This window comes from Taudactylus pleione, unplaced genomic scaffold (genome assembly GCF_031769625.1).
Source record: "Taudactylus pleione unplaced genomic scaffold, aTauple2 ptg000923l, whole genome shotgun sequence".
Lineage (NCBI taxonomy): Eukaryota > Metazoa > Chordata > Amphibia > Anura > Myobatrachidae > Taudactylus > Taudactylus pleione.
In genome coordinates, this window is record NW_028285324.1 from 1 (window position 1) to 16473 (window position 16473).

Consider the following 16473-nt stretch of genomic DNA (forward strand, 5'->3'; position numbering starts at 1 on the left):
CCCCATAGACCCACAGAGAAAGGTATTTATGCGCGCCTCTGGCGCGCAGGAAAAAATGGGCGTGGTCACATACCAAAGGGGCATGGCCACTAAAAATGGGGCGTGCCAACATGACACTCCACCCATTTCTCGTCACTCTGGGAACATTACTTTCTATTCCATATACACCTTACCGATGCGGTGGTTTCTCACAATGTGGAACCTCTGAAGAAATATATCCTCCATGGGAAGACAGCGTCTGCAGTCGGCATTCATTATTCATGTAGGGCACATCGTCCAGAAGATGCCTGTTTGTGTGGGAATATTAACAAGGTCATCAACTTACAACAGCGGTTCAACCACACTCATTCCCCCTGTGTATTTCCTGCCCCCTGCATCTCTTAGCCACACCATCTCCCCCTGCATCGTCTCTCAGCACATCATAACCTCCCCAGACACACACACCCTGACAAAAGCGTACACAGACACACACACCTCTTTCACACAAATGCAGCCAGCCAAATAAATAAAACGGCTTGCGTATGCAGGCACTTTTAGCACTACAAGTGCCTGCATACCCATGGCTGAAAAAGCATGTTGAAGCTTGAAGAAATCACCCAGGACCTGCTGGGACCTGTAGTGCCACAGAAAAAACACATATAAACTAGATATGTGCGCCAGACCATTTTTGCTGGATTTGGATTTGGCTCTGATTCGTCGTCCGGCCTTGGATTTGGATTTGCCAAAGCGCCATGACTGGTTTTGGATTTGAATTTAGATTTGGATTTTTTTACAAAAATTGACAAAGAAAGCTAAAATCACATAATTTGGGCATTTTTTTGTTCCTAGACTATTATTAACCTCAATAACATTCATTTCCAGTAATTTACAGTCAATTTAGACCACCTCACAGCTCACAATATTATTTTCACCATGATTGGCCAAAGGCTGCAGTGAGCTGGCAGGTTACTAAGCGACAGAGTTGCGGCACAGATACCACAGTTTAAAGCACATCTATGAAACATTGCCACTGACTACTGAGTCACAGTACTTGTGTGTTACGGACACACAGAGGGCTAAGGCCCAATGAGTCACGGTGCATGTAAACACAGTGGGCTATGGCCAAAGGAATCACAGTACTTGTATACACAGTGGGGTACAGCCCAAGGAGTCAAGGTGCTTGTATACACAGTGGGGTACAGCACAAAAAAAAAGTGTTTTTTTTTACTTTTTAAACTTTTAAATCTCTTAAATTTTTTTTTTTACTTTTAAACTTTGTTTTTTTTGCACACAAAGCTACTTGTGAGTCTGGACACAGCCCCTTTAATCAGCAGAATATAGCGCAGCATACATCAGCGAGCAGTGTGCCCCCTTACACAGTCACTTTGCCAGCACAGCCAACTCTAAATGACCCCCAGAGTGTACGTATATTTAGCACAGTGGGCCTATTCTGTATAGTGGCCAAGCATAACAGGGATATATTGCATACTGATCAAAAGTTACATTAGGCTAAATTGAATATTTATCAATCCTAAAAGTCTACTGTATAATGGGCAAAATCGGTCCTCCACTGTATATTCCTCATTGCCAATTCTATTCTATACTGGGAACAGAGACTATTGGGGAGATTCAAAAAGAAGCACGTTTCCATCAGAATATTGCACGCTGATGTAATGCTGGTCATCCTGCAGGAAAACCACGCTCGGCTTTGCACACACCTATAGAGGTGCAGAAATAACTAGCCTTGGCCTAGCTATTAATGTCATTTCAATTTATAAACATCCTAGCAGTATTTTCATATTAATTGTGTTTTTTATTTTCATTTAATCCCTTGCTTGTTTTCTACCCAAGTAGCAGTCTTGAAAAATAAAAATTGGACAGAAGCAGCAGGTTAATGAAATGAGAAAGAGCTGATAGGAACTGATTGATTAAATGAGTGGATGCAGTAAAAGAGAACTTTGGCGAATAAGGAGAAGGCAAAGGGAAAGATGTGTAATAATAATAATAATAATAATAAATGGCAGGTGTATCATGGGAAGCAGAGGTGATGGAGAATATAAAAATATCACACATCAGTAGAGATTATTTTGTGCACTTCTCCTTTAAGGAATGTAGAACTCGAGTGAGGTCATGCTGTGATGTCATAATGGTAACTCTTTGCTGTTGCTCACTCTTAACCGCCCAGGACACTGACATAGCATTATCATTGCTGGCATTAACATACTCCAAATATATCTCTTGCACCCAGCTCACTGAGGGAAAAATATCCTCTTGAGGTAAGTATCTCATCAAAGACAAGGGCGTTTCACTTGGATGTGCCTGCAGACTTGGAGCTTGACTTCCCTAAAATATGACCTTGAGCTTGTTTATTTCTATAATTGGAGGTTCTAACAGCACAGCACATCTATCGCAATGTAGTAGCCATTCGGATAAACTCGGTGCTTCTCAAAAGGGGATGACCATCCTCTTCAGAAAATTGCGCAGCTTTGTGAGGAATGTAAATTGGGTAATGTCAGGAGATGTGGACAGGAACTATATTAATGACGTCAGCCAATGTTATTTATTAATGTGGTAAACTGTATACTGTATTTTAGTGTCAAATGTTCATACAGTATTTTAAATAAGTTTGTAAATATAACTCTGCATAGCCTCCTAGTGCCCAGAGGGACGGGCAATCCTTCAAGCCATGGGTCCCCAGAGGTTTCCTCCACAGGGGGTTTTTCCTCTCCTGAGTGCTGAAGGATGATTCTTTGTGAGTCACGAGGCTTCCACCATCTTGGTCCTCTTATAGGACAACCTTGTAAGAGCCTTCGGCTAATCTTGGGCACTAATTTATTTACAATGCAGAGTAAAAATAAAGTGTTATTTTCCTTGTGCTAAAAATTCATAATAAATATATTTTCAAATTGACTTTACTTGATGTGGTCTTTTCTTTTTTTCATAATGGAGTCTCTTAGAAGGTTAAGAGGCTGTGAGGTCTACTATCCTGTTAATAGAATTGAGATTTGATAATCTTCGCACTACATAATAGTTTAAGGTTATGACCTAATGGCAATGTGCAGGATATGGCGGTGGTACATGATGTCATTGGGGAAGTGGTCAAGACTAGAAAGGACACAAAAAATAAAAGAGATCAGGTGAAACAGAAATAATATAAAATGTTTTCTAACATACAGTATATACTCTTCTGTGCTGGACAAAATGAAGCTAACGACATATGGAAGGTTATAGTCCCTTTAAGTAGAAAATATTTAAGATGGTTTTCAAGGCATTTCTTAAAGAGGTCGGATACCCTGTCCAATTGCATTATTTAATGCAATCATCCTGCAGACTTGGAAGCAGTGGGGTGCACTTGCAGAACAGGTAGCCATTCTGAATGGATGAAAAATGGCATAATTGGCTCACAATAACTGACGAGATGCCTAATTGTGTCTGCCAAGACCCAGGCAATTGCTCAATGTCATGATCCTGTGCTGTTGACACCATAAGAAGAAAACCCAAAGCATGGGGTCCTCCTGTCACCTAGTCCAAGCATATTCTGCAGGGGATGTGTGCCTCTTCCCTAGGAAAAAAATCAGCCAGAGGCATCACTAGGGTCTTTGGAGCCTAGGGCAAGTTGAGAAAAACTGCGTGCCCCCCCCCCGACCCCCCCATAGACCCACAGAGAAAGGTATTTATGCGCGCCTCTGGCGCGCAGGAAAAAATGGGCGTGGTCACATACCAAAGGGGCATGGCCACTAAAAATGGGGCGTGCCAACATGACACTCCACCCATTTCTCGTCACTCTGGGAACATTACTTTCTATTCCATATACACCTTACCGATGCGGTGGTTTCTCACAATGTGGAACCTCTGAAGAAATATATCCTCCATGGGAAGACAGCGTCTGCAGTCGGCATTCATTATTCATGTAGGGCACATCGTCCAGAAGATGCCTGTTTGTGTGGGAATATTAACAAGGTCATCAACTTACAACAGCGGTTCAGCCACACTCATTCCCCCTGTGTATTTCCTGCCCCCTGCATCTCTTAGCCACACCATCTCCCCCTGCATCGTCTCTCAGCACATCATAACCTCCCCAGACACACACACCCTGACAAAAGCGTACACAGACACACACACCTCTTTCACACAAATGCAGCCAGCCAAATAAATAAAACGGCTTGCGTATGCAGGCACTTTTAGCACTACAAGTGCCTGCATACCCATGGCTGAAAAAGCATGTTGAAGCTTGAAGAAATCACCCAGGACCTGCTGGGACCTGTAGTGCCACAGAAAAAACACATATAAACTAGATATGTGCGCCAGACCATTTTTGCTGGATTTGGATTTGGCTCTGATTCGTCGTCCGGCCTTGGATTTGGATTTGCCAAAGCGCCATGACTGGTTTTGGATTTGAATTTAGATTTGGATTTTTTTACAAAAATTGACAAAGAAAGCTAAAATCACATAATTTGGGCATTTTTTTGTTCCTAGACTATTATTAACCTCAATAACATTCATTTCCAGTAATTTACAGTCAATTTAGACCACCTCACAGCTCACAATATTATTTTCACCATGATTGGCCAAAGGCTGCAGTGAGCTGGCAGGTTACTAAGCGACAGAGTTGCGGCACAGATACCACAGTTTAAAGCACATCTATGAAACATTGCCACTGACTACTGAGTCACAGTACTTGTGTGTTACGGACACACAGAGGGCTAAGGCCCAATGAGTCACGGTGCATGTAAACACAGTGGGCTATGGCCAAAGGAATCACAGTACTTGTATACACAGTGGGGTACAGCCCAAGGAGTCAAGGTGCTTGTATACACAGTGGGGTACAGCACAAAAAAAAAGTGTTTTTTTTTACTTTTTAAACTTTTAAATCTCTTAAATTTTTTTTTTTACTTTTAAACTTTGTTTTTTTTGCACACAAAGCTACTTGTGAGTCTGGACACAGCCCCTTTAATCAGCAGAATATAGCGCAGCATACATCAGCGAGCAGTGTGCCCCCTTACACAGTCACTTTGCCAGCACAGCCAACTCTAAATGACCCCCAGAGTGTACGTATAGCACAGTGGGCCTATTCTGTATAGTGGCCAAGCATAACAGGGATATATTGCATACTGATCAAAAGTTACATTAGGCTAAATTGAATATTTATCAATCCTAAAAGTCTACTGTATAATGGGCAAAATCGGTCCTCCACTGTATATTCCTCATTGCCAATTCTATTCTATACTGGGAACAGAGACTATTGGGGAGATTCAAAAAGAAGCACGTTTCCATCAGAATATTGCACGCTGATGTAATGCTGGTCATCCTGCAGGAAAACCACGCTCGGCTTTGCACACACCTATAGAGGTGCAGAAATAACTAGCCTTGGCCTAGCTATTAATGTCATTTCAATTTATAAACATCCTAGCAGTATTTTCATATTAATTGTGTTTTTTATTTTCATTTAATCCCTTGCTTGTTTTCTACCCAAGTAGCAGTCTTGAAAAATAAAAATTGGACAGAAGCAGCAGGTTAATGAAATGAGAAAGAGCTGATAGGAACTGATTGATTAAATGAGTGGATGCAGTAAAAGAGAACTTTGGCGAATAAGGAGAAGGCAAAGGGAAAGATGTGTAATAATAATAATAATAATAATAAATGGCAGGTGTATCATGGGAAGCAGAGGTGATGGAGAATATAAAAATATCACACATCAGTAGAGATTATTTTGTGCACTTCTCCTTTAAGGAATGTAGAACTCGAGTGAGGTCATGCTGTGATGTCATAATGGTAACTCTTTGCTGTTGCTCACTCTTAACCGCCCAGGACACTGACATAGCATTATCATTGCTGGCATTAACATACTCCAAATATATCTCTTGCACCCAGCTCACTGAGGGAAAAATATCCTCTTGAGGTAAGTATCTCATCAAAGACAAGGGCGTTTCACTTGGATGTGCCTGCAGACTTGGAGCTTGACTTCCCTAAAATATGACCTTGAGCTTGTTTATTTCTATAATTGGAGGTTCTAACAGCACAGCACATCTATCGCAATGTAGTAGCCATTCGGATAAACTCGGTGCTTCTCAAAAGGGGATGACCATCCTCTTCAGAAAATTGCGCAGCTTTGTGAGGAATGTAAATTGGGTAATGTCAGGAGATGTGGACAGGAACTATATTAATGACGTCAGCCAATGTTATTTATTAATGTGGTAAACTGTATACTGTATTTTAGTGTCAAATGTTCATACAGTATTTTAAATAAGTTTGTAAATATAACTCTGCATAGCCTCCTAGTGCCCAGAGGGACGGGCAATCCTTCAAGCCATGGGTCCCCAGAGGTTTCCTCCACAGGGGGTTTTTCCTCTCCTGAGTGCTGAAGGATGATTCTTTGTGAGTCACGAGGCTTCCACCATCTTGGTCCTCTTATAGGACAACCTTGTAAGAGCCTTCGGCTAATCTTGGGCACTAATTTATTTACAATGCAGAGTAAAAATAAAGTGTTATTTTCCTTGTGCTAAAAATTCATAATAAATATATTTTCAAATTGACTTTACTTGATGTGGTCTTTTCTTTTTTTCATAATGGAGTCTCTTAGAAGGTTAAGAGGCTGTGAGGTCTACTATCCTGTTAATAGAATTGAGATTTGATAATCTTCGCACTACATAATAGTTTAAGGTTATGACCTAATGGCAATGTGCAGGACATGGCGGTGGTACATGATGTCATTGGGGAAGTGGTCAAGACTAGAAAGGACACAAAAAATAAAAGAGATCAGGTGAAACAGAAATAATATAAAATGTTTTCTAACATACAGTATATACTCTTCTGTGCTGGACAAAATGAAGCAAACGACATATGGAAGGTTATAGTCCCTTTAAGTAGAAAATATTTAAGATGGTTTTCAAGGCATTTCTTAAAGAGGTCGGATACCCTGTCCAATTGCATTATTTAATGCAATCATCCTGCAGACTTGGAAGCAGTGGGGTGCACTTGCAGAACAGGTAGCCATTCTGAATGGATGAAAAATGGCATAATTGGCTCACAATAACTGACGAGATGCCTAATTGTGTCTGCCAAGACCCAGGCAATTGCTCAATGTCATGATCCTGTGCTGTTGACACCATAAGAAGAAAACCCAAAGCATGGGGTCCTCCTGTCACCTAGTCCAAGCATATTCTGCAGGGGATGTGTGCCTCTTCCCTAGGAAAAAAATCAGCCAGAGGCATCACTAGGGTCTTTGGAGCCTAGGGCAAGTTGAGAAAAACTGCGTGCCCCCCCCCCGACCCCCCCATAGACCCACAGAGAAAGGTATTTATGCGCGCCTCTGGCGCGCAGGAAAAAATGGGCGTGGTCACATACCAAAGGGGCATGGCCACTAAAAATGGGGCGTGCCAACATGACACTCCACCCATTTCTCGTCACTCTGGGAACATTACTTTCTATTCCATATACACCTTACCGATGCGGTGGTTTCTCACAATGTGGAACCTCTGAAGAAATATATCCTCCATGGGAAGACAGCGTCTGCAGTCGGCATTCATTATTCATGTAGGGCACATCGTCCAGAAGATGCCTGTTTGTGTGGGAATATTAACAAGGTCATCAACTTACAACAGCGGTTCAACCACACTCATTCCCCCTGTGTATTTCCTGCCCCCTGCATCTCTTAGCCACACCATCTCCCCCTGCATCGTCTCTCAGCACATCATAACCTCCCCAGACACACACACCCTGACAAAAGCGTACACAGACACACACACCTCTTTCACACAAATGCAGCCAGCCAAATAAATAAAACGGCTTGCGTATGCAGGCACTTTTAGCACTACAAGTGCCTGCATACCCATGGCTGAAAAAGCATGTTGAAGCTTGAAGAAATCACCCAGGACCTGCTGGGACCTGTAGTGCCACAGAAAAAACACATATAAACTAGATATGTGCGCCAGACCATTTTTGCTGGATTTGGATTTGGCTCTGATTCGTCGTCCGGCCTTGGATTTGGATTTGCCAAAGCGCCATGACTGGTTTTGGATTTGAATTTAGATTTGGATTTTTTTACAAAAATTGACAAAGAAAGCTAAAATCACATAATTTGGGCATTTTTTTGTTCCTAGACTATTATTAACCTCAATAACATTCATTTCCAGTAATTTACAGTCAATTTAGACCACCTCACAGCTCACAATATTATTTTCACCATGATTGGCCAAAGGCTGCAGTGAGCTGGCAGGTTACTAAGCGACAGAGTTGCGGCACAGATACCACAGTTTAAAGCACATCTATGAAACATTGCCACTGACTACTGAGTCACAGTACTTGTGTGTTACGGACACACAGAGGGCTAAGGCCCAATGAGTCACGGTGCATGTAAACACAGTGGGCTATGGCCAAAGGAATCACAGTACTTGTATACACAGTGGGGTACAGCCCAAGGAGTCAAGGTGCTTGTATACACAGTGGGGTACAGCACAAAAAAAAAGTGTTTTTTTTTACTTTTTAAACTTTTAAATCTCTTAAATTTTTTTTTTTACTTTTAAACTTTGTTTTTTTTGCACACAAAGCTACTTGTGAGTCTGGACACAGCCCCTTTAATCAGCAGAATATAGCGCAGCATACATCAGCGAGCAGTGTGCCCCCTTACACAGTCACTTTGCCAGCACAGCCAACTCTAAATGACCCCCAGAGTGTACGTATATTTAGCACAGTGGGCCTATTCTGTATAGTGGCCAAGCATAACAGGGATATATTGCATACTGATCAAAAGTTACATTAGGCTAAATTGAATATTTATCAATCCTAAAAGTCTACTGTATAATGGGCAAAATCGGTCCTCCACTGTATATTCCTCATTGCCAATTCTATTCTATACTGGGAACAGAGACTATTGGGGAGATTCAAAAAGAAGCACGTTTCCATCAGAATATTGCACGCTGATGTAATGCTGGTCATCCTGCAGGAAAACCACGCTCGGCTTTGCACACACCTATAGAGGTGCAGAAATAACTAGCCTTGGCCTAGCTATTAATGTCATTTCAATTTATAAACATCCTAGCAGTATTTTCATATTAATTGTGTTTTTTATTTTCATTTAATCCCTTGCTTGTTTTCTACCCAAGTAGCAGTCTTGAAAAATAAAAATTGGACAGAAGCAGCAGGTTAATGAAATGAGAAAGAGCTGATAGGAACTGATTGATTAAATGAGTGGATGCAGTAAAAGAGAACTTTGGCGAATAAGGAGAAGGCAAAGGGAAAGATGTGTAATAATAATAATAATAATAATAAATGGCAGGTGTATCATGGGAAGCAGAGGTGATGGAGAATATAAAAATATCACACATCAGTAGAGATTATTTTGTGCACTTCTACTTTAAGGATTGTAGAACTCGAGTGAGGTCATGCTGTGATGTCATAATGGTAACTCTTTGCTGTTGCTCACTCTTAACCGCCCAGGACACTGACATAGCATTATCATTGCTGGCATTAACATACTCCAAATATATCTCTTGCACCCAGCTCACTGAGGGAAAAATATCCTCTTGAGGTAAGTATCTCATCAAAGACAAGGGCGTTTCACTTGGATGTGCCTGCAGACTTGGAGCTTGACTTCCCTAAAATATGACCTTGAGCTTGTTTATTTCTATAATTGGAGGTTCTAACAGCACAGCACATCTATCGCAATGTAGTAGCCATTCGGATAAACTCGGTGCTTCTCAAAAGGGGATGACCATCCTCTTCAGAAAATTGCGCAGCTTTGTGAGGAATGTAAATTGGGTAATGTCAGGAGATGTGGACAGGAACTATATTAATGACGTCAGCCAATGTTATTTATTAATGTGGTAAACTGTATACTGTATTTTAGTGTCAAATGTTCATACAGTATTTTAAATAAGTTTGTAAATATAACTCTGCATAGCCTCCTAGTGCCCAGAGGGACGGGCAATCCTTCAAGCCATGGGTCCCCAGAGGTTTCCTCCACAGGGGGTTTTTCCTCTCCTGAGTGCTGAAGGATGATTCTTTGTGAGTCACGAGGCTTCCACCATCTTGGTCCTCTTATAGGACAACCTTGTAAGAGCCTTCGGCTAATCTTGGGCACTAATTTATTTACAATGCAGAGTAAAAATAAAGTGTTATTTTCCTTGTGCTAAAAATTCATAATAAATATATTTTCAAATTGACTTTACTTGATGTGGTCTTTTCTTTTTTTCATAATGGAGTCTCTTAGAAGGTTAAGAGGCTGTGAGGTCTACTATCCTGTTAATAGAATTGAGATTTGATAATCTTCGCACTACATAATAGTTTAAGGTTATGACCTAATGGCAATGTGCAGGATATGGCGGTGGTACATGATGTCATTGGGGAAGTGGTCAAGACTAGAAAGGACACAAAAAATAAAAGAGATCAGGTGAAACAGAAATAATATAAAATGTTTTCTAACATACAGTATATACTCTTCTGTGCTGGACAAAATGAAGCTAACGACATATGGAAGGTTATAGTCCCTTTAAGTAGAAAATATTTAAGATGGTTTTCAAGGCATTTCTTAAAGAGGTCGGATACCCTGTCCAATTGCATTATTTAATGCAATCATCCTGCAGACTTGGAAGCAGTGGGGTGCACTTGCAGAACAGGTAGCCATTCTGAATGGATGAAAAATGGCATAATTGGCTCACAATAACTGACGAGATGCCTAATTGTGTCTGCCAAGACCCAGGCAATTGCTCAATGTCATGATCCTGTGCTGTTGACACCATAAGAAGAAAACCCAAAGCATGGGGTCCTCCTGTCACCTAGTCCAAGCATATTCTGCAGGGGATGTGTGCCTCTTCCCTAGGAAAAAAATCAGCCAGAGGCATCACTAGGGTCTTTGGAGCCTAGGGCAAGTTGAGAAAAACTGCGTGCCCCCCCCCCGACCCCCCCATAGACCCACAGAGAAAGGTATTTATGCGCGCCTCTGGCGCGCAGGAAAAAATGGGCGTGGTCACATACCAAAGGGGCATGGCCACTAAAAATGGGGCGTGCCAACATGACACTCCACCCATTTCCACTCTGGGAACATTACTTTCTATTCCATATACACCTTCCCGATGCGGTGGTTTCTCACAATGTGGAACCTCTGAAGAAATATATCCTCCATGGGAAGACAGCGTCTGCAGTCGGCATTCATTATTCATGTAGGGCACATCGTCCAGAAGATGCCTGTTTGTGTGGGAATATTAACAAGGTCATCAACTTACAACAGCGGTTCAGCCACACTCATTCCCCCTGTGTATTTCCTGCCCCCTGCATCTCTTAGCCACACCATCTCCCCCTGCATCGTCTCTCAGCACATCATAACCTCCCCAGACACACACACCCTGACAAAAGCGTACACAGACACACACACCTCTTTCACACAAATGCAGCCAGCCAAATAAATAAAACGGCTTGCGTATGCAGGCACTTTTAGCACTACAAGTGCCTGCATACCCATGGCTGAAAAAGCATGTTGAAGCTTGAAGAAATCACCCAGGACCTGCTGGGACCTGTAGTGCCACAGAAAAAACACATATAAACTAGATATGTGCGCCAGACCATTTTTGCTGGATTTGGATTTGGCTCTGATTCGTCGTCCGGCCTTGGATTTGGATTTGCCAAAGCGCCATGACTGGTTTTGGATTTGAATTTAGATTTGGATTTTTTTACAAAAATTGACAAAGAAAGCTAAAATCACATAATTTGGGCATTTTTTTGTTCCTAGACTATTATTAACCTCAATAACATTCATTTCCAGTAATTTACAGTCAATTTAGACCACCTCACAGCTCACAATATTATTTTCACCATGATTGGCCAAAGGCTGCAGTGAGCTGGCAGGTTACTAAGCGACAGAGTTGCGGCACAGATACCACAGTTTAAAGCACATCTATGAAACATTGCCACTGACTACTGAGTCACAGTACTTGTGTGTTACGGACACACAGAGGGCTAAGGCCCAATGAGTCACGGTGCATGTAAACACAGTGGGCTATGGCCAAAGGAATCACAGTACTTGTATACACAGTGGGGTACAGCCCAAGGAGTCAAGGTGCTTGTATACACAGTGGGGTACAGCACAAAAAAAAAGTGTTTTTTTTTACTTTTTAAACTTTTAAATCTCTTAAATTTTTTTTTTTACTTTTAAACTTTGTTTTTTTTGCACACAAAGCTACTTGTGAGTCTGGACACAGCCCCTTTAATCAGCAGAATATAGCGCAGCATACATCAGCGAGCAGTGTGCCCCCTTACACAGTCACTTTGCCAGCACAGCCAACTCTAAATGACCCCCAGAGTGTACGTATATTTAGCACAGTGGGCCTATTCTGTATAGTGGCCAAGCATAACAGGGATATATTGCATACTGATCAAAAGTTACATTAGGCTAAATTGAATATTTATCAATCCTAAAAGTCTACTGTATAATGGGCAAAATCGGTCCTCCACTGTATATTCCTCATTGCCAATTCTATTCTATACTGGGAACAGAGACTATTGGGGAGATTCAAAAAGAAGCACGTTTCCATCAGAATATTGCACGCTGATGTAATGCTGGTCATCCTGCAGGAAAACCACGCTCGGCTTTGCACACACCTATAGAGGTGCAGAAATAACTAGCCTTGGCCTAGCTATTAATGTCATTTCAATTTATAAACATCCTAGCAGTATTTTCATATTAATTGTGTTTTTTATTTTCATTTAATCCCTTGCTTGTTTTCTACCCAAGTAGCAGTCTTGAAAAATAAAAATTGGACAGAAGCAGCAGGTTAATGAAATGAGAAAGAGCTGATAGGAACTGATTGATTAAATGAGTGGATGCAGTAAAAGAGAACTTTGGCGAATAAGGAGAAGGCAAAGGGAAAGATGTGTAATAATAATAATAATAATAATAAATGGCAGGTGTATCATGGGAAGCAGAGGTGATGGAGAATATAAAAATATCACACATCAGTAGAGATTATTTTGTGCACTTCTCCTTTAAGGAATGTAGAACTCGAGTGAGGTCATGCTGTGATGTCATAATGGTAACTCTTTGCTGTTGCTCACTCTTAACCGCCCAGGACACTGACATAGCATTATCATTGCTGGCATTAACATACTCCAAATATATCTCTTGCACCCAGCTCACTGAGGGAAAAATATCCTCTTGAGGTAAGTATCTCATCAAAGACAAGGGCGTTTCACTTGGATGTGCCTGCAGACTTGGAGCTTGACTTCCCTAAAATATGACCTTGAGCTTGTTTATTTCTATAATTGGAGGTTCTAACAGCACAGCACATCTATCGCAATGTAGTAGCCATTCGGATAAACTCGGTGCTTCTCAAAAGGGGATGACCATCCTCTTCAGAAAATTGCGCAGCTTTGTGAGGAATGTAAATTGGGTAATGTCAGGAGATGTGGACAGGAACTATATTAATGACGTCAGCCAATGTTATTTATTAATGTGGTAAACTGTATACTGTATTTTAGTGTCAAATGTTCATACAGTATTTTAAATAAGTTTGTAAATATAACTCTGCATAGCCTCCTAGTGCCCAGAGGGACGGGCAATCCTTCAAGCCATGGGTCCCCAGAGGTTTCCTCCACAGGGGGTTTTTCCTCTCCTGAGTGCTGAAGGATGATTCTTTGTGAGTCACGAGGCTTCCACCATCTTGGTCCTCTTATAGGACAACCTTGTAAGAGCCTTCGGCTAATCTTGGGCACTAATTTATTTACAATGCAGAGTAAAAATAAAGTGTTATTTTCCTTGTGCTAAAAATTCATAATAAATATATTTTCAAATTGACTTTACTTGATGTGGTCTTTTCTTTTTTTCATAATGGAGTCTCTTAGAAGGTTAAGAGGCTGTGAGGTCTACTATCCTGTTAATAGAATTGAGATTTGATAATCTTCGCACTACATAATAGTTTAAGGTTATGACCTAATGGCAATGTGCAGGACATGGCGGTGGTACATGATGTCATTGGGGAAGTGGTCAAGACTAGAAAGGACACAAAAAATAAAAGAGATCAGGTGAAACAGAAATAATATAAAATGTTTTCTAACATACAGTATATACTCTTCTGTGCTGGACAAAATGAAGCAAACGACATATGGAAGGTTATAGTCCCTTTAAGTAGAAAATATTTAAGATGGTTTTCAAGGCATTTCTTAAAGAGGTCGGATACCCTGTCCAATTGCATTATTTAATGCAATCATCCTGCAGACTTGGAAGCAGTGGGGTGCACTTGCAGAACAGGTAGCCATTCTGAATGGATGAAAAATGGCATAATTGGCTCACAATAACTGACGAGATGCCTAATTGTGTCTGCCAAGACCCAGGCAATTGCTCAATGTCATGATCCTGTGCTGTTGACACCATAAGAAGAAAACCCAAAGCATGGGGTCCTCCTGTCACCTAGTCCAAGCATATTCTGCAGGGGATGTGTGCCTCTTCCCTAGGAAAAAAATCAGCCAGAGGCATCACTAGGGTCTTTGGAGCCTAGGGCAAGTTGAGAAAAACTGCGTGCCCCCCCCTCGACCCCCCCATAGACCCACAGAGAAAGGTATTTATGCGCGCCTCTGGCGCGCAGGAAAAAATGGGCGTGGTCACATACCAAAGGGGCATGGCCACTAAAAATGGGGCGTGCCAACATGACACTCCACCCATTTCTCGTCACTCTGGGAACATTACTTTCTATTCCATATACACCTTACCGATGCGGTGGTTTCTCACAATGTGGAACCTCTGAAGAAATATATCCTCCATGGGAAGACAGCGTTTGCAGTCGGCATTCATTATTCATGTAGGGCACATCGTCCAGAAGATGCCTGTTTGTGTGGGAATATTAACAAGGTCATCAACTTACAACAGCGGTTCAACCACACTCATTCCCCCTGTGTATTTCCTGCCCCCTGCATCTCTTAGCCACACCATCTCCCCCTGCATCGTCTCTCAGCACATCATAACCTCCCCAGACACACACACCCTGACAAAAGTGTACACAGACACACACACCTCTTTCACACAAATGCAGCCAGCCAAATAAATAAAATGGCTTGCGTATGCAGGCACTTTTAGCACTACAAGTGCCTGCATACCCATGGCTGAAAAAGCATGTTGAAGCTTGAAGAAATCACCCAGGACCTGCTGGGACCTGTAGTGCCACAGAAAAAACACATATAAACTAGATATGTGCGCCAGACCATTTTTGCTGGATTTGGATTTGGCTCTGATTCGTCGTCCGGCCTTGGATTTGGATTTGCCAAAGCGCCATGACTGGTTTTGGATTTGAATTTAGATTTGGATTTTTTTACAAAAATTGACAAAGAAAGCTAAAATCACATAATTTGGGCATTTTTTTGTTCCTAGACTATTATTAACCTCAATAACATTCATTTCCAGTAATTTACAGTCAATTTAGACCACCTCACAGCTCACAATATTATTTTCACCATGATTGGCCAAAGGCTGCAGTGAGCTGGCAGGTTACTAAGCGACAGAGTTGCGGCACAGATACCACAGTTTAAAGCACATCTATGAAACATTGCCACTGACTACTGAGTCACAGTACTTGTGTGTTACGGACACACAGAGGGCTAAGGCCCAATGAGTCACGGTGCATGTAAACACAGTGGGCTATGGCCAAAGGAATCACAGTACTTGTATACACAGTGGGGTACAGCCCAAGGAGTCAAGGTGCTTGTATACACAGTGGGGTACAGCACAAAAAAAAAGTGTTTTTTTTTACTTTTTAAACTTTTAAATCTCTTAAATTTTTTTTTTTACTTTTAAACTTTGTTTTTTTTGCACACAAAGCTACTTGTGAGTCTGGACACAGCCCCTTTAATCAGCAGAATATAGCGCAGCATACATCAGCGAGCAGTGTGCCCCCTTACACAGTCACTTTGCCAGCACAGCCAACTCTAAATGACCCCCAGAGTGTACGTATATTTAGCACAGTGGGCCTATTCTGTATAGTGGCCAAGCATAACAGGGATATATTGCATACTGATCAAAAGTTACATTAGGCTAAATTGAATATTTATCAATCCTAAAAGTCTACTGTATAATGGGCAAAATCGGTCCTCCACTGTATATTCCTCATTGCCAATTCTATTCTATACTGGGAACAGAGACTATTGGGGAGATTCAAAAAGAAGCACGTTTCCATCAGAATATTGCACGCTGATGTAATGCTGGTCATCCTGCAGGAAAACCACGCTCGGCTTTGCACACACCTATAGAGGTGCAGAAATAACTAGCCTTGGCCTAGCTATTAATGTCATTTCAATTTATAAACATCCTAGCAGTATTTTCATATTAATTGTGTTTTTATTTTCATTTAATCCCTTGCTTGTTTTCTACCCAAGTAGCAGTCTTGAAAAATAAAAATTGGACAGAAGCAGCAGGTTAATGAAATGAGAAAGAGCTGATAGGAACTGATTGATTAAATGAGTGGATGCAGTAAAAGAGAACTTTGGCGAATAAGGAGAAGGCAAAGGGAAAGATGTGTA